At 39.5% G+C, this 19,261-nt stretch overlaps 1 pseudogene; it reads right to left on the reverse strand.

Annotated features, from left to right (window-relative positions):
• Positions 1 to 10,826: 10,826 nt before the first annotated feature.
• On the reverse strand, positions 10,827 to 11,742 carry LOC100914894 (annotated as a pseudogene).
• Positions 11,743 to 19,261: the final 7,519 nt, after the last annotated feature.

A 19,261-nucleotide genomic window follows, 5' to 3' on the forward strand; every position in this document is an offset into this window, starting at 1 on the left:
TATTTTGGAATGGCTCACTTTTCTGACCTTTCAAAACTGACAAGGTTGTAGTCTTCAATATCCTTCACCTAAAATTAAAGAACAAAACAAAACAAATGATAAGACACATTCAATGTTTATATTCAGGAACTATATATTGGCTTCAAATGCAGGAAAGCTCAAAGCTTTTCCCCTCATATTATGTTTTTTCTTCCCTGAATGATGTTAGATATGGAAACAGATGAAAAAGTAATGGGGTAGGACAGGAAGGTTATTGTTATTATTAGTTTGTAAACTCCATGAGGACAAGTAATGCTTTATCTAAATTCTAAATTTTATACGTTCTCTAGGACTTAGAGATATTCTATACATAGGAGATGGTTAATAAAATTGTTTTTAAAAAATTGTTCAACTTTGAAGTCTATTAGACACATCTACATTGAAACACAATGATTCTCCGCCCTCTCTTCCCTCCTCTCTGTCTCCTTCTGACTCTTCCTCTTCTTCCTTTCTGTTGGGTCGTCTATATTCTAGTCAATTGTTATCTGTCAATTCGATTGTTATCTCTTTCTTTTTTTCTGCTTTAGTTTGTCTCTTCTATTCTTATTCTTTTCTGTTCATTGCTTTTTCTTTCTCCCTTACCTGGGCACAATAGGCAATTTCTATTTCTTTTTTTTTTTTCTTGTTAGTATTTGGTTGTACTTTTGGAATGGAAGTCCTCTGATTATAAAGCAGATAAATGAAACACTCTTTTTTAAAAAAAAAAAAAAATTTATTTTTTTTGGCCAAAAAGGAAAAAAAGTCGTTTTTTTATACATGGACTTCAAATGAATATTCTTTGTGGTTCAGTGGTTCTTAATAGAAAAACAAATGTTCCTTGATCTTGTTAACTTGGCCTCTTTTTAAACTGGGACACTAATACATTGTTGGTGGAATTGTGAACTGAATGAACTATTCTCAAGAGCTATTTGGAACTATGCCCAAAGGGCTATTAAACTGTGCATACTCTTTGATCCAGCAGTGTTTCTACTGGGCTTCTATCCCAGAGATCTTAAAGAAGGGAAAGGGACCTGTATGTGCACGAATGTTTGTGGCAGCCCTTTTTGTAGTGGCAAGAAACTGGAAACTGAGTGAATGCCCATTAGTTGGAGAATGGCTGAATAAATTGTGGTATATGAATATTATGGAATATTATTGTTCTATAAGAAAAGCTCAGCAGGATAATTTCAGAGAGGCCTGGAGAGACTTACATGAACTGAGTCTGAGTGAAGTGAGCAGAACCAGGAGATCTTTATGATGCAGTTAGTGGCAGTGCAGAGAGTTGTGGGAATCCCGTTGGGTCGATACAGGTCCAATGTGAAAGAATTAATGAACCTGAAAAGTCTGAATGGCAAAAGGGATTTTTATTGGCACTGAGAAGCCAGCTTTACTAGGAAGACAGACTTCTGAGTGGCAAGAGATCCTGACAGAGAAATAAAAAAAGGTTATCACTGAGAAGAGGGTTTCTTCCCAGAGGGCAGGAGTCTTGCCAGGCAGCTTAGCCAAGAAGAGAGCTTTGTTGGCAAAGCATAATTCCTACTTCAGACTTCTGCAAAGATTTGGAGTTCAAAATGATCATTTTATTGGCAATCTGGGGATAGGGCTTCCATTGAATGAGTTTCCTTTAATGTTGTCACTGCCCCCAGGCCTAGATTTCCAGCTGAATGAGATCACATAAGATCGAGCTACTGGGAGTGGTCCTGGGCTAATCTTAATGAAACCACTTAACTGCCCTGAAGGGTGGGTCTCTCTCAGGAGAATTTCAGAGCTCACCTCCATGGCTCCCCCCCAAGTCAGGGAGGACAGTTTCAGGGTTTACCCCTGTCAATTGTACATAGCAACAGTAAGATTATATGATGATCAATTCTGATGGATGTGGCTCTTCTCAACAATGAGATGATTCAGGCCAATTCCAATGATCTTGTGATGATGAGAGCCATTTACACCCAGAGAGAGGACTATGGGAACAGAGTGTAGATCACAAGATAACATTTGCACTTCTTTTGTTGTTGTTTGCTTGAATTTTATTTTATTTCTCCCCCCCCCCCCCCCCCATTTTTTTCTGATATTTCCATTATTCCATGGTACTTCTTCAACTTCCTTGCTTTTCAGATGAGTAAATAGACCTAGAAAAAGGAAATAATGTCCCAAGCCTTTGTATTTTGCAAGTAACAAGTCTAGGATTCACAATCAGGTCTTCTGAATTTGAATCTAGGGTGTTTTCAAATACATTAAGAAAAGAAACAAAATTGTGTATCTACGAAGAGACATAGTTTCTGGAAGTTAATAATTTTATCAATTATGCTACAAAATACATTTTTATTAATAATACCCATAAAATAGATCAGTGACACTCTTGAATACCAAAGATGAATCATGATGGCAGACTCAGTTTGTATGTCCTTGGAAGAATGGATCAACTCAGATTGATTAACAATTAAGAGAATGAATATTATAAGAAGTAGCCTATTCTTATAGACCAATCTCCCTAATGAATATTGATGCTAAAATCTTAAATAAGATATTAGCAAAAAGACTACAGAAAATCATCTCCAAGATAATACACTATGATCAAGTAGGATTTATACCAAGAATGCAGGGCTGGTTCAATATTAAGAAAACTATCAATATAATTGGCCATGTTAATAACCAAATTAACAAAAACCATATGATCATCTCAATAGATGCAGAAAAAGCATTTGATAAAATCCAACATCCATTCCTATTAAAAACACTTGAGAGTATAGGAATAAATGGACTTTTCCTTAAAATAATCAGCAGCATCTATTTAAAACCATCAGTAAGCATCATATGTAATGGAGACAAACTGCAACCATTCTCAGTAAGATCTGGAGTGAAACAAGGTTGCCCACTATCACCATTACTATTTAATAATTAGAAACGCTATACAATAAGAGCGAAAAGATTAAAGGAATAAGAATAGGCAATGAGGGCCAAATTATCATTTTGCCGATGACATGATGGATACTTAGAAACCCCAGAGATTCTGCTAAAAGAAAAATAATCCACAACTTTACAAAGTTGGGTTATAAAAAAACCCATAAGTCATCAGATTCTTATATATCCTAACAAAATCCAACGTCAGAGTTACAAAGAGAAATTCCATTTAAAGTAACTACGATAATATAAAATATTTAGGAATCTATCTGCCAAGGGAAAATCAGAAACTTTATGAGCAAAATTACAGAACTTTTCCCAAAATTAAGTCTGATCAACCAATTGGAAAAATATTAAAGTTTTGGATAGGGTGAGCAAAATAAAAAGATGAAATATTTAACAATCTATTTTTTAACGCTATACCAATCAGACTCCCAAAACTATTTTTTAATGACCTAGAAAAAATAACAAAAAGTTCATATGGAAAACAAAGGTCAAGAATTTCAAGGGGAATTAATGAAAAAAAAAATGATGGTCAGTTTACCAGACAAAATTATATTTAAGAGCAGTTACAAAACTATTTATCGGAAAGATTATTGATCATGGAATAGATTAGGGTTCAAGGATAAAACAGTCAACAAATAGCAACCTGTCTTTGACAAACCCAAAGATCCCAGTTTTGGGATAAGAACTTACTTTTGATAAAATTCTGGGAAAAATTGGAACTAATATGGCAAAACTAGGCATTGATCCATACTTAACCGACACCAAGATAAGGTCAAAATGGGTTCAGATAGGGATAAAGAATAAATTATTAATAAATTAGAGGAACATAGGATAGTTTACCTTAACCGTGGAAGGGGAAGGTTTTATGACCAAAGAGAACTAGAGATCATTTGATCAAAATAGAAAATTTGATTATACCAAACTGAAAAGTTTTTACAAACAAAACTAATGCAGACAAAGATTAGAAGGGAAGCAAAAACTGGGAAAAATATTTTCAGTCAAAGGTTCTGAAAAGGCCCATTTCCAAAAATAAGAGAATTAACTCTTTATAAAAATCGCCATTCTCCAATTGAAAATGGTAAAGGATGAACAGACAATTTCAGATGAAGAAATTGAAACTATTTCTAGTCATATGAAAAGATGCTCTAAGTCAATTAATCGAGAAATGCAAAATTAAGAAATTAAGATACCACTTACACCTTCAGATTGGCTAAGATGACAGGAAAAATAATGATGATTGTTGGGGATGGGGAAAACTGGGACACATGTATTTTGGGGAGTTGTGAACGAATCCATTTTGGAGAGTTTCTTGCTCAAAAAATCAAATTCAACCCTTTGATCCAGCAGTTTAATACTGGGATTATATCCCAAAGAGATTTAAAAGAAGGAAAGGGGACCTTATGTCAGAATGGGGCAGCCCTTTTTGTATTAAAACTGGAAACTGAATGGATTCCATCAGTTGGAATGGTTGAATAAATTGTTATATGAAAATTTGGAATATTTGTTCAAAAATGACCAACAGGAAATTTCAGAAAGGCCTGGAGCAAATGAACAGTTTAGTGAAATGAGCAGGACCAGGAGATCATTATATACTTCAACAACAATACTATATGATGACCAGTTCTGATGGACCAGGCCATCCTCAGCAACGAGATCAACCAAATCATTTCTAATGGAGCAGTAATGAACTGAACTAGCTATGCCCAGAAAAAGAACTCTGGGAGATGACTAAAAACCATTACATTGAATTCCCAATCCCTATATTTATGCACACCTGCATTTTTGATTTCCTTCACAAGCTAATTGTACAATATTTCAGAGTCTGATTCTTTTTGTACAGCAAAATAACGTTTTGGTCATGTATACTTATTGTGTATCTAATTTATATTTTAATATTTAACATCTACTGGTCATCCTGCCATCTAGGGGAGGGGGTGGGGGGGGTAAGAGGTGAAAAATTGGAACAAGAGGTTTGGCAATTGTTAATGCTGTAAAGTTACCCATGTTTATATCCTGTAAATAAAAGGCTATTTAAAAAAAAAAAAAAAAAAAAAGAAGAAGTAGCCTATTCTAATGAGGGTCTGGAGAGGCAACTTTGATCTTGCTATTTACTTCCAAATCACTCCCAGCCTTGGGTAAATCTGGATAAAGAATTTATATCCCCCACCCAAGCCAAAACACAGTGGGTGGAGTTTCACTTTAAATTCTTGTAACTTCCTTGTAGAGTAGGGTGGAGTAGATTGAAGAAAATGTTAATACTGTGTTATCATCAATCCTTTTTTCAGAGACTGAGCCTTGAAATGAGGACTTTAGAAAAAGGGGGAGAACTCTGCATTTCCCCAAATCATTCATTATTACTAATCATTTCTCTCATATTTCTGCTTCTAGTTGTTCCTTAATCAAACATACATGAATGTTCTGTCTTTCCCTGAGTCTATAGCTAAAACTACAGACTGTATAAGTGGGCATTAGTATAGGATATTCTGTCTGTACATGTCACTATAAGATAATTCTACAAAGTCAGCTTGTTTCTCACTAGTGCCCACTCAAATACTGAATGGCTGTCAGGGATGTAATATTTTGCTAGGGTCCATTCATTCCATCCACCAACAGGTCTTGTTCAAAGGTGATATTACTATTATGATGACTGCAAAATCTAACCTATCTAACCTGGATTCCTCTGGGTTGCCCTCCTGATCTTTTGTCATCTTCAAGATCAAAGATTCCACTCTCTTCACTTAGTAGGGAACGAAAAAAGAAAACCAAGGACCTTGGTCTTTCTTCTTCTTTCTTCTTTCTTCTTTCTTCTTTCTTCTTTCTTCTTCTTCTTCTTTCTTCTTCTTCTTTCTTCTTTCTTCTTTCTTCTTCTTCTTCTTCTTCTTCTTCTTTTTTTTTTTTTTTTGCTGAGGCAATTGTGGTTAAGTGACTTGCCCAGGGTCACACAGCTGGGAAGTGTTAAGTGTCTGAGGTCAAATTTGAATTCAGGTCCCCCTAACTTCAGGGCTGGTGCACTATCAACTGTGCCACCTAGCTGTGTACCCAAGGTCTGTTTCTTAAGGGCCCAGGGCCTTTCCTTTTACTTCATGGATTCTCACTGGAGATTCTGAGTGGAAAAAATTATTCACTATAAGAAAGGAAAGAAGAAAGGGAGGGGGGAAGGAAGAAAGGGAGGGAGGGAGGAAGGAAGGAAGGAAGGAAGGAAAGAAGGAAGGAAGGAAAGGAGAGAGGGAGGAAGGGAGAAATGGAGGGAGGGAGGGAGAAAAGAAGGGAGGAAGGGAGGGAAGCAGGGAGTGAGGGAAGGAGGGAGGAAGAAAAGAAGGAAGGAAGGGATGAAGAAAGGAAGGAAGGAAGAAAGGAAAGGAGAGAGGGAGGAAGGAAAGGAGAAAGAGAGGAAGGGAGGGAGAGAGGGAAGAAGGAAGAGATGAAGGGAGGGAGGGAGGAAGGGAGAGAGGAAAGAGAAAAGGAAGAAAATTCACTGACTGAGGCCAAAGAAGAGGTGACTGATGCTAACATCAGCCTTTTTGAACATCTACAAATTCAAACCAAGAAGCTCTCCTCTATTAGTCCAAACCAGCAGAAGCACATGTTCTAGTCTTTCCAAAACACTTCCCTTATATATCATTACTCTTTTCCCAAAAGTGAGCTTCCAATGTCCTTCATTTGGAGAGGTTGCATCAGCTGAGTAAGCTAATGGGTTCTGCCCATTAATGCCAGAATGAAATCAAAGTTTTCCAACTGTGGTCTCAGAGATTATCTAGCTCTAAACACCATCACCTGGTTGTCTGTCTTGGAAAGTCAAGACCAAACCTAACAAAGTATCTCTAAGAACTTGAAGTGGAAGTCAATGTCATCCTTTACCAAAGACAGCAAATGTTACGGAAAGTTTAGGATCCTTCTTGGATTTTTGATAAATCTAGAGTTCTTGGGTATGAGAAATCCCCCTGCCAGTAAAGATTGCAACCCTTTCATTTCCCCATAGCTTTCGCAAGTCTTGGAGTCGATGTTTTACACAAATGTTCCATAAAGGATCCAACTTCCTGGAAGCTTTTTTCTGGTTCTTTTTTTTTTTAAATATATATTTTCAGGAGACATCAATGCAGCTCTCAAGCTATCCTTATTCTGTCTTTCAATACATGACTAAGTTGTCTCATTTTCCATAGAATTATACCTAGCTCTCAAATGGATCTGCAGCTCAAACCCATCCATGTCTGTTCATCCATCCAAGTTCTTCCCAAAATTCTTCACTGGATGTGTTCCTTAACTTCTGGTTTGAGAAGGTACAAATGGAATGCTCTGTCTGTTCTGTGTATCCACCTGTGAAACATTGGGCACCACTCATCTCTCCTAGGGAAGGACAATGCTACTTCCAGAACACAGCCTAAATACGCAAAGAAACAAAGGACCAAATTAGAATTGCCTTAGTTACCTTAGGTTCCTTGTAACTGCTCAGTTTTCTTATCTGTAAATGAGAGATGGTCACTTACCCTCAGGCTACAAAATTAAGAACTCTTCTCTCTTCACTCACACACCAAATACTAAGCAGACACGAATTTAAATCCCATTCTCTGCCCCTAGGATGACATTGACTTCCACTTCAAATTCTTAGAGATACTTTGTTAGGTTTGGTCTTGACTTTCCAAGACAGACAACCAGGTGATGGTGTTTAGAGCTAGATAATCTCCGAGACCACAGTTGGAAAACTTTGATTTCATTCTGGCACTAATGGGCAGAACCCATTAGCTTGCTCAGCTGATGCAACCTCTCCAAATGAAGGACATTTGGAAGCTCACTTTTGGGAAAAGGGTAATGATATATAAGGGAAGTGTTTTGGAAAGACTAGAACATGTATTTCAATTTTGTCTTTGCCCCACCCTGTATGTTGTCTAGCACCCAACAGGCTCTTGGTTGGTTGGTTAGTTGTTATTCTTCGTTCTTGAAGAGGACCAAAATAATATCACTATGTTAAGAGTCAAATTAATGTGTCTGTGGCTGATCAGACCAATATGAGCTCTGAATGCTCAGGTCAGATATAAATAGTCCCTATGAACATTTGGGGTGAATTCTCTAATTTTGCACATCTTTCTTGGGCTAATTCAATTCTGCTTTGCTCATAGATCGCAGCACCTTCTTTGATGAGGGCATGCCATGCTAGACAGTCCTGTGTCACGGTCTCCCATGTTATACAATTGATTCTAAAGTTCTTAAGAAAGACCTTGAGAATGTCCTCATATCGCTTTTTCTGATTACCTTGTGAGCACTTGTCCTGTGTGATTTCTCCAAAAAGATTAAATAATCTTTTTGACAAGTGTACATTTGGCATTTGAACAATATGGACAACCTATCAGAATTTCTCTCTGCAGTAGTTGGAATGCTTGGAAGTTTAATCTAGTATCTTATCTTGCCGGGTGATCTCCAGAATCTTCCTAAGACAATTCAAATGGAAGAGATTCAGTTTCCTGGTGTGGTGCTGGTAGACTGTCCAGATTTCTCAGGTATACAACAATGAGGTCAGATCAACAGCTCTGCAGACATTCAGTTTAGTAGTCAGTCTAGTACCTTTTTCCCACATTAATAAATGCTTGCTGAATTGAATTGAATTGCTGGTTAATGAATTGAACTCTTGAATAAATACTGGAATTTGGGATCTAAACTAATATTGAGTGGACCACTTGAAATCAGGTGAAATTCATCTTCCTAGGAATTTGTTGATAAACCTGTGCTCCTGCAACTGAACTGTCACTTGTAGAGTTGGAGGGGTTGGATTAGGGCTGATTATTCATTTTTCTACTTATCCTCTGGGATTGGGCAGCTATATGGTTCCATAGTGCATAGAGCAATAGGCCTGGACAGCAGGATCCATCTTCCTCAAATCTGGCCTCAAACACTGACTAGTTATATGACTATTCACAAGTCACTTAAGCCTGTTTGCCTCAGTTTCCTCATCTATAAAATGAACTGGAGAATAAAATAACAAACTTCTCTAGTATTTTTACCCAGAAAACCCCAAGAATTGAACACAACTGAAAAAACAACTAAACAAAGTTATCCTCTGATTGAGCGCCTTAGAAGAGAACATGAGCAAGAACTGCTAGATTAGGTGCCTTAGATTAACATAGGAATTCATAATTTACAAAGCATTTTCATATACATAAATTTGATCTGAAGCTCATAATATTCCTGTGAGGTATTGAGGTAGGTGTTATTACCTCATATTAGATAAAGAAGTTGAATTTTAGAGAGTTTAAGTAATTTATCTAAAGTTACACACATAAGCAATGGCAAAGCCATCACTTAGAAAAACAGACCTCTGACTCCAGTTTCTTCCTAATCTGCCACTTTGTCTTTAGATTGTGTTTGATGAAGGTCCATGTTCTTTTTGTGCACATTTTCAGATGCTACTTGCTCTTTGTGTATGCATTGGAGCTGGGCAGATTTGATATTCCAGGACACATTATTTCTTAAGGCTTAACCACTGCAACTCTAAGTATAACAGAGATTCAGGATTTCATATATGATCCTCTTTTCCCATTTTTTTTAAAATATAGAAAATATTTATGTTTACTGATCCTTGTCCAGTTCATAATAAAAAAGAAATTCAGAAAAAACGTTAAGCATAGATAAGGAGACTATTCTATTGGCTTCTCTAGAGTTCAAGAAGTTTAAGAAATCCCTGAGCTGTTCTAAATTCCTCCCTCCTGGACCAGCTAGGTGAATTCCCCACAGTACTAAGAACCTGCAGTCAGCCCATATACTATTCTGGGCACTGTGCCCTGCTAAGGGTCTCAGAAACCCTAGAGATGGGCTGAGATTAGTGGGAAGTGGGGAATGGAGGGGGAAGAAAGGAAGGAAAATAGGTGTCAGAAGACACCCCTGGGCATGGAAAGCTAGGAGGACAGCATTAAGCCAAAGGGTTTTTGGAAGATTTGAGCTGTGCTTTAGGAGGCTCCTGGAAGACAGATTGCGTTTAGTGTGTCACTGACTCTCCAGGTCCTGGACTGGTGTCCCACAGAGAGCAGACACTGACACACGAAACTCTCGCTCCGCTGTGTGGGGCAGCCATAGGTGGGAATCCAGAGCCAGAAGGAGATGCCCAGCTGTCCTTGGGGAGAACAGACCTGGAGCGGTGGGAGTCTCCCCACTCCTCAGGTGAGCTTGGCCTCCTCTAGGTCCTCAGGCAGGATGTGGCCCTTCTGGAAAGCCTTGACCTTGTGACTCCATCTTGGCCACCTTCTTCTAGCTCAGGTTCTTGCACGCTTGTCCTGATGGGGGGACCCTGAAATTGTCCTTCTTGACTTTTGGGGTGAGTCCTGAAACTCTCTTCTGACAGGGACCCACTCTTGGGGCAGTTAAATGGTTTCATTAAGATTAGCCCAGGACCACTCCCTACTTAGCTGAACTTAAGTGGTCTCACTCAGCTGGAGATCTGGACTTGATATTTCCATTGAGTAGCTGCATCTTCTATTGAGTCCAGGACCATTCCTACTTAGCTCAAACTTAAATGGTCTTATTCAATTGGAAATCTAGGCCTGGGGGCATTGAAAACATTCAATGGAAACTTCAGTCTCAGATTTTCTATTAAAGGGCACTTTGGGGCTCATTTCTTTGCAGAGTGTCTGAAGCAGAATCAAGCCATGCTAAGGGAGCTCTCCTTGGCATAGATGTCTGCCAGTACCCCTGCCCTCTGTGAAGACATTCTCTTCTCAGCATTAACCCCTCTTTATTTCTCTGCCAGGATTTCTCTTCTAGGACCTTTATATCTCTGACAGGGCCTTGCCACTGAGGAAGTCAGCTTCCTAGCAAAAGACTTTTGCTAGTCTAACTTTTTGGGTTCGTGAATTCTTTCACATTGGACCTGTGTGACCAAAGAGGGGTTCCCACAACTTTCTGCACTGCCACTAGCCGTGTCATTTGGTTCCCTGAGCAGGAATAACCTCATCAGTACTCCGCTGCTGCATCTTCTTTCCCCATGCTTTTTTCTCATCCTGCTTCCTCTGGGCCCAGCGCTTTGCCTTGTGTTTTCAGGCTGCCTTCAGAAGCTCTTCCTTGTGTGGATTTTTACTTCTTGTACAGAAAGAAGGCTTATACACTTCATTTTAGTTTCCATCTCCCAGGCCTTCTCTCCTCCTGCTCCTTCAGCTCCTCGAGCTTGTTCTGGTGGGCCTGTACACGTTCCAACAGCTGTCTGTAGTTTTTCTGTCAGAGGGGTCAGGTTCCCCTTCACGCTGCTTCTTTTCCTTCTTCGGGCCTTGCTGACTGGCCCCTCGTTCACCTCCAATTTGTTGAATACTAGTTCGGGTGCATTCTGTCGATCCCCCTGTGGGGGCTCTGGGCCAGCCTCCTTGGCTCCAGCTTGAGCTTTGCCCGCCCTCCTCTTGGCACTGATCTCCTTGTCTTTCCGCTTCTTCCTCTCCTGCTCCTGCTTTCTCTGCTGTCTCTCCTCCAGGGCTCCAGGAGACAGTTCTTTGGTGTGGCCCTGACCACTAGCTTCCTTTATTTCCTCATGCAGCCGCTGGTGCAGAAAGTCCATGGCTAGGAAGGAGCCTGGCTTGCTGGCAGGAACAACTGTGGGGCCTCCATTGGAGCTGGAGCCTGCCTTCTCCCCTGTGATGGCAGGGTTCTAAGAGCTACAGATTTGCTGTCAAAGGGCTTATTCTGGATCCTGTTGGTCTTTCCCTCCTGCTTCTGAGACTCTGGGGTCCAGTGTTTTTTAGATCACCAGATTTGGGAGCCCATTTCTCTTTCTGTAGTTCCACACTCTGCTGGGAACAGATTTTCTTGGCTAGATTCCACAGGTAGGAGTCTGGCCACCAGTGATGTCATTGGGAAAGGGCAGGAATCACTGAATCCTGTTGGAAAACCTCAATTGCCCCTTCAGACGCATTGGGAGTTCCTGGAAGAATTTTTCCACTGTTCAGGGCCTCCAGCAAGCATGTGGTCACTTTACTCCCTGACTCAATTTTTTCAGCTGTAAAATGGAATTCAGAACAGTACTCACCTCACAGGGGTGTGAGAATGAAATGAGATAATATTTGTACTATACTTAACACATAGTACACACTTAATAAATGTTCATTGCCTCTCCTCCTTTCCCTGACTCTATTTGTGTTGATGAAAGGAGTTTCCTCATAAAGAGTTCTCTAAACCAATGAAATCACAGGTCCAGTCCAAAGAAAAAAGAATGTACTTGTTGTGAGACTCAAATAATAAATAAAATGCTTTGTAGACCTCAAGCCTCTATATTCATATCAGCTGTAAATGAATGCTAAATGCTGTGGATATAAATACAAAATAAAGTCTCTTAGAGTGCTAAGACTGCAGCCAGCAAGATTTCTTTTCCTGAGTTCAAATCTGTTCTTACACACTTAGTAGCTGTGTGACCTTAGTTAAGTCACTTAATCCCATTTGTCTCAGTTTCTTCATCTATAAAATGAGAATGAAGGAAATGGCAAACCTCTCCAGTATCTTTGCCAAGAAAATCCTACTCATAAAGAGTTCCTTCACAACTGAACAGTAACAGAGAATTCCTTAGTCAAGAAGCTTATATTTTAGGAAAAGTAGGAGTGACCCCAAGAAGTTGTAGGATGCATAGGGACTATCCCCAGTAAACCTTTTGGTCAGTCAGATTAAACCAGTAGAAGGTAACTCATTGGTGAGTTAGGGGCATATATACCCCAAGCCTGAGGAGACTTCTCATGGTAGAATGGGCAGATGAGAACAATTATTCCAATGACCATGAAGGTGCTTAGAGCTTGCTCAGACATGAAAGACACCAAAGTCACCCACTGTATCCTGGACCACTGCCATTCTGTCTTTCGTCCTGCTACTGGTCCATGAATCTGGAAGAAAGAGGGAGGTCGGCGACTTTGTGCAGCTCTATCTCACTGAAATCCAATTTAAGTGTGAGTCAAAAAGTTCAGTTGAGAAGGAACTCTTTGTGACTCCATTGGGGTCTTCTTGACAAAGATTCTGGAGTGGCTTTGATGGGGGTGAACCCTGAAACTGTCCCCATGACTTTTGGGGGGAAGCCATGAGGGTGAGCTCTGAAATTCTCCTTCAGGGCAGTTAAGTGGTTTCATTAATATTAGCCCAGGACCACTCCCAGTAGCTAGAACTTAAGTGGTCTCATTCAGGTGGAGATCTGGACCTGGTGTTTCTATTGAGTGGATTAGTCCAGGACCACTCCCAGTAGCTTGAATTTAAGTGGTCTCATTCAACAGGAAATCTAGGCCTGGGAGCAGAAGTCTGAAGTAGGATTATGGTTTGCCAAGGGACCTTTCCTCTTGGCACAGCTGCCTACCAGGACTCTTGCCCACTGTGAAGACATTCTCTTCTCAGTGATAACCTTTATTTCCCTAACAGGACTCTTGCCACTAAGAAGTCTGTCTTCCTAGCAAAGCTGGTTTCTCAGTGCCAATAAAAATCCCTTTTGCTATTCAGACTTTTTGGATTCATGAATTGAACCTGCGTCTCCAAGAGGGGATTCTCACATTAATTTTCTACCACTAGACCCATCAGTTTGCCATTTTCTTTTCTAGCTCATTTTACAAATGAGAAAACTAAGATTAAAAAGTCTATTTTGGTCAGAGGAGTCCCAGAGGTGCTTGTTGGAGCCATAATGAAGTCAATACACCAAAAGCAGTAGTAAAGTTAGTTGAATTACAATTCCCATATTAAGATGCAGAGCAAAGGGAAAGCAGTGCTATGGGGGTGGCAGACTGGGTAGGATGTGATATGTTGTCCTTGATCTGGGACCAGCTAAGTATAGTGTGGGTTGGGTGAGTGTGTGATCACTCATGTACTCACTTATCAGTTCTTTTGGGGGGCAGGTGGAAGGGAAAGTTCTAAAACTGGATGGATCAAATGCCCCCAGGCGTGCTCTGGACTTTGGAGGTCCTGTCATTGTTATCATCTTTTTTAGCTCTAATGGGCTATGATTTGATGGTGTGTTAGGAGGCAGAATACTGGAAATGGTCTTTCCTTCTTTGCTCAATGCAAAATTCAAGTAGGATAACTACACATTGTTATTTAATAGATTCATTCATGGCATAGATCAAATCATTCTTCCTCCCAGCCCCATTTAAAAATATTCCCTCTGCCCCCACCCCAGGATCAATCCATGTTAATGTTATCTATTAAGATACCAATCTTATAACAACTTTCCTCAATAACCTTAATATTTTGGATTGGGACAAGCCTGGCTAATATAGGGATTCAGACAAAGGAGTAGAATAACAATTCTAATTGTTAGAAACATTTGCAGGCATATAAAATTCAATGCAAAGAAATTTACTTAACAAGAAAAGATTTTTTAAAAGGTACAGTCACTGATCGGAGTGGATAGGCTTCCCTATTTCTGTAAGGGCAACTCCCAATTACCCAGTTTCAGGACTTTGGTGACATTCTTGCTTTTTCTTTCTCCTTTAACTTTAACATTTCCTTTCCCTTTCCTTTAACATCAGCCACTAAGTTTTATCAACTCTGTCTCCATAATATCTCTTGCTTCTATCCCCTTCTTTTCACTCATGATAATAGCTAGCATTTATATAGTGTCTATTATGTGCCAGGCACTAAGCGCTTAACAAATCTCATAACAATCCTGGGAGATAGGTGCCATTATTATCTGCATTTTACAGTTGAGGAAACTAAAGGAGAAATGAAATTAGTTGCCCAAGATCACACATCTAGTATCTGAGACACCCAGATTTTCCTGACTCTCTGGCTCTAATGCTGTATCCACTGGGCTGCCTCACCACAACTGCACTAATTTACATGCTAGAATAACGGACACTCTTCTGGTTTCCTCTTTCTCCAAGCAATTTTCCACAAAGCTGTCAAAATGTTCTTACCAAGACTCAGGACATACCCAAGTCAACAGCATGGAATCCCTGTGGCTCTTTATTGCATGAAGGATGAAATACAAACTCTTCATGCCTGGCCTTTAAGAGCATCCACAATGTGTTGCCAGCCATTCTTTTCGGTCTCATTCTGCATTGTGTCCTTCATGTACTTTGTGTTTCAGCCAAGCTCGACATGGTCAGTATCATGTTCTATTCCTACTTCCATCTATTAACATAGTCTGTTCCCTATGCTTAGAATAGTCCCTCCTCTCAAGAAGCTTACATCTTATACAAGATAATACATAAAAGGAAACTAAAGAGGTAGCTAGATTGGTGCAGCGGATAGAGTACTAGCCCTGAAGCCAGGAGGACCTGAGTTCAAATCTGCCCTAAGACACTTAACACTTCCTAGCTGTGTGACCCTGGACAAGTCACTTAACCCCAATTGCTTCAGGGGAAAAAAATTTAAAAAGGAAACTAAAAAGTGGAGGTAGGCAAGGGAAAAGGAGAAGGTGCCCACATGGAGACCTGGTGGAGAAAATCTAGAGAGTGGCTGGCTCACCGCAACTGTATTAATTTAGAAGTGACTGGCTGTAGCATTTTTTTTTTAATGGAGGTTATCTGTCTACATGTTGTTTTTTAAAATCTTTTTATCTCCAGTGCCTAGTGCAGTGCCTTGTACACAGTAGGTATTTAATACTTGCTGAACTGAATCAAGCCCCTTCCTCTCCCCCTACACTTTCCTACTTGGCAGATGAACCAAGGGTTGGGACAGGATGAACCTCAGATAGAGAAGGTCTGCATAAGGGCCCAGGCTCCGGGTTTTTTGCTCTTTGTTAGAGAAGAGCTCTCATTAACCAGTTTTGTTTGCTCAGGAAGGATGATCCAGCCATTTTTCCATCTTCAGAGGACCACAGAGCTGGATTTTTGCAAAGGGGGCAGTGGCAAGATCTGGCATAGGAAGGCAAAATTTCTTGGCCCTGGAAATAGCCAAGTCCGCCAAAATAACAATAACAATAATAGTGGCATCTGGTTGGTCTAGTCAGTGTGATTTCCTTCCTTCCAGGAACTCTGAGCATTTGTGCAGACATTACCTCATGGATCTTTCCCCCTAGGGAGGAAACTAAACATCACCTATTATTATCCCAAATAGAATATGAAGAAACTGAGGTAAAGAGAGATTAAATGCATTGCCTCAAGAAACTGGGCTAATCAGAGGTTGTGATTGGGACTCCTGCCTCCCAAGACCGGTCCTCAGGCCTTTGAGACTGCACTGACCATCAGCATTCACTCTAGCCTCACCTTGTGAGCCATTTGCATCCCCATCTGTGCGATATGCATCTGATATCCCAGCTGATGCTTAGTCATGCTTAATGCAAAACCTCAAACTAAAGGCCTTTATCAATCTATGTCAGTGTGTCTCTAACTGGGGATCGTGGGCATGTTGCCAAAGGGTTGCACAGACTGAATGCTTTTATCCTGACCTCCCCAGAGTAGTGGGAATAATCATGATGGATCAGACCGGCTGGCTGCTTCTTATGGAGCCACTGCATCTTAGTGGGGGTCCCTCAGTGGGGGCTCTGGGTCTAGTCACCAACTTGGTAGGATTTTGAAGCTCGGGTTTACACTTTACTCTAGGGAGATTTGGCAGGGAATCTATTTAAGCTAACCAAGCTCCCAAGGGACTCATCCGGAGATCAAAATGCCAGCTTATTAATTGTAGGGGGACACGAATTAGGCCTGGTGGTCTGTTCACTCTGAAGGCCAGACTCTAGGTGAGGAGGAGGAGGCGGGAGAGGAGGGAGGGTGACAATAGCACCAGAGCAAAAAGATTTAGATGATAAAACCCAAAGGGTTATTTTCATCAAGAAGTGGGGAGAAGCTTGTGTAAGGAAAGTAGGGATGGTATGAGACCCAGGAAGAGGAACTGAGACAGGTAAGAGTCTATTTATAAAGAATAACACCAAAGCACTGTACTTAAAGGAAGAATTGGGAACTCTGAAAGGAACGGAAAATATATTTTCTTGAAATCTCAGACAAGGGAATAAAGAAGTTCTCAAAAAATGAGTAGGTTCTAAGTGAGCTGCCTCAGACAGCTAGCTGGTCAGGTGCTGTGGAAACCAAGGGCAACCTCAGACAAGCTTCAGTTTCCTGACACTCCTAATTTCTCTGGCTCTGACCCACACCTACTTTTGATGAACTTTGGGAACCCAGTTAACCAAAATCCCAATCTTTCCCCCTTTATGGACAACTCCCAGAGATTCATTTCCTACCCAAACAAAGGGACTTTTAGAGTGTCTGACAGAAGGTGGGACTGACAGAGACCTAATAAATCAGGAGGCAGAGCATACCTGTCTTTCCATTTCTCCACTGCAGCAATGATAAAGTTCTCTAAACCTCTGTGTCTTCTGTATTTACTCATGGACTTGTAGAAAAAAGCTTGGATTGAGACATAACCCATAAATAAAAACTAGGAGGGGTTTGCCAGAGTTATAACTTTTTTTAAATGAAATTTTATTTAATTTTCAGTTTAGAATTCTTTTTTTCTTATCTTCCTTCTTCCCCCATTGAGAAAACAAGGGGAAAAAAATGGTTACAAATATGTATAGTCAAGAAAGGAGTCTACTCTCAGATCTCTGGAAAAGGAAGGAATTTACAGCCAAAGAAGAATTAGAGTACATTATGAAATGCAAAATGAATAATTTTGATTATAGTGAGTTAAAAAGTTTTTGTACAAACAAAAGCAATGCAGACAAAATTAGAAGGGAAGTAGAAAACTGAGAAAAAATGTTTACTTCCAAGGGTTCTGATAAAGGCCTCATTTCTAAATTATATAGAGAAATGACTCAAATTTATAAGAATACAAATCATTCTCCAACTGATAAATGGTCAAAGAATACGAACAGACAATTTTCAAATGAAGAAATTAATACATTTCTAGTCATATGAAAAAATGCTCTAAATCATTATTGATCAGAGAAATTCAAATTAAGACAATCCTGAGGTACCACTATACACCTCTCAGATTGGTTAAAATTACAAGAAAAGATAATAATAAATATTGGAGGGGATATGAGAAAACTGGGACCCTAATACTTTGTTGGTGGAGTTGTAAACTTAACTATTCTGAAGAGCAATTTGCAACCATACCCAAAGGGCATTCAAATTGTAAGTATCCTTTGATCAGCAGTGTCTCTACTGGGCCTGTATCCCAAAGAAATCATAAAAAAGAGAAAAGGACTCACATGTGCAAAAATGTTTTATGTTGTGGCAAGAAACTGGAAACTAGATGGATGCCCATCAGTTGTAGAATGGCTGAATAAGTTATGATATATGAATGTTATGAAGTATTATTGTTCTATAAGAAATGATCATCAGGATGATTTCAGAAAGGCCTGAAGACTGAATAAAAGCATAAACTGATACTAAGTAAAGCAAGTAGAACCAAGAGAACATTGTACACTGCAATAGCAAGATTATTCAATGATCAATTCTGATGGACATGACTCTTCACCAATGAGGTGATTCAGGCCAATTCCAATAGACTTCTTATAATGGAAAAAGCTATCTACCTCTAGAAAGACTATAGAGACTGAATGTGGATCAAAGCATAGCATTTTCATCTTTTTGTTGTTGTTTCTTTGCTTTTTGTTTTCTTTCTTATTTTTTCTGATTTTCTTGTGCAGCATGATAAATGTAGAAATATGTATAGAAGAATTGCACATGTTTAATATATAATTGGACTATTTGTTGTCTTGGGAAAGGAGTGGGAGAAGGGAGGGAGAAAAAATTTGGAATACAAAGTTTTGCAAGGGTGAATGTTGAAAACTATCTTTGCATGAATTTTTGAAATTAAAAAGCTATTATTAAAAATACTCAAAAAACCAAATATGTATAGTCAAACAAAAAAAATCACTGTACTAGGCCAAGCCAAATCCCCTCCATCCTCAAAACAAAAACAAAAACATGCCTTATTCTGCATTGTGAGTTCATCATTTCTGTCTAGAAGTGGGTAGCATGTTTCACCCTGAGTCTTCTGAAATGGAGATTGGTCATTGTGTTGAATAATCTTACTAAGTCTTGATTATCTTTTTTTTTTTTTTTTAGAAGTCTTGATTATCTCTTACAATATTGTTGTCACTGTATAAATCATTTTGGTTCTGTTTCCTACACTTTGCATCAGTTCTAATATAAGTCTTTCCAGGTTTCTCTACAACCATCTCCTTTCTTGTTTTTTACAGCATAATAGTTTTCCATCGCTTTCATATACCATTACTTGTTCAGTCCTTTCCAAATTTCTGGACACTGCTGCCTCAGTTTGCAGTTCTTTGCTAAGTGTTCATGTACATATGGGTCTTTTTCTTCTCTCTTTGATCTCTTTGGGGCATCAAAGGTAAGAGGAAGAAGAAAAGAATAAGCATTTATAGAGTGCCCACCATGTGCCTGGTATTGTGCTAAGCAATTACAAACCTTACCTCCTTTGGTCCTCACAACAATCCTTT

The sequence above is a fragment of the Sarcophilus harrisii genome, chromosome 3 (assembly GCF_902635505.1).
Source record: "Sarcophilus harrisii chromosome 3, mSarHar1.11, whole genome shotgun sequence".
NCBI lineage: Eukaryota > Metazoa > Chordata > Mammalia > Dasyuromorphia > Dasyuridae > Sarcophilus > Sarcophilus harrisii.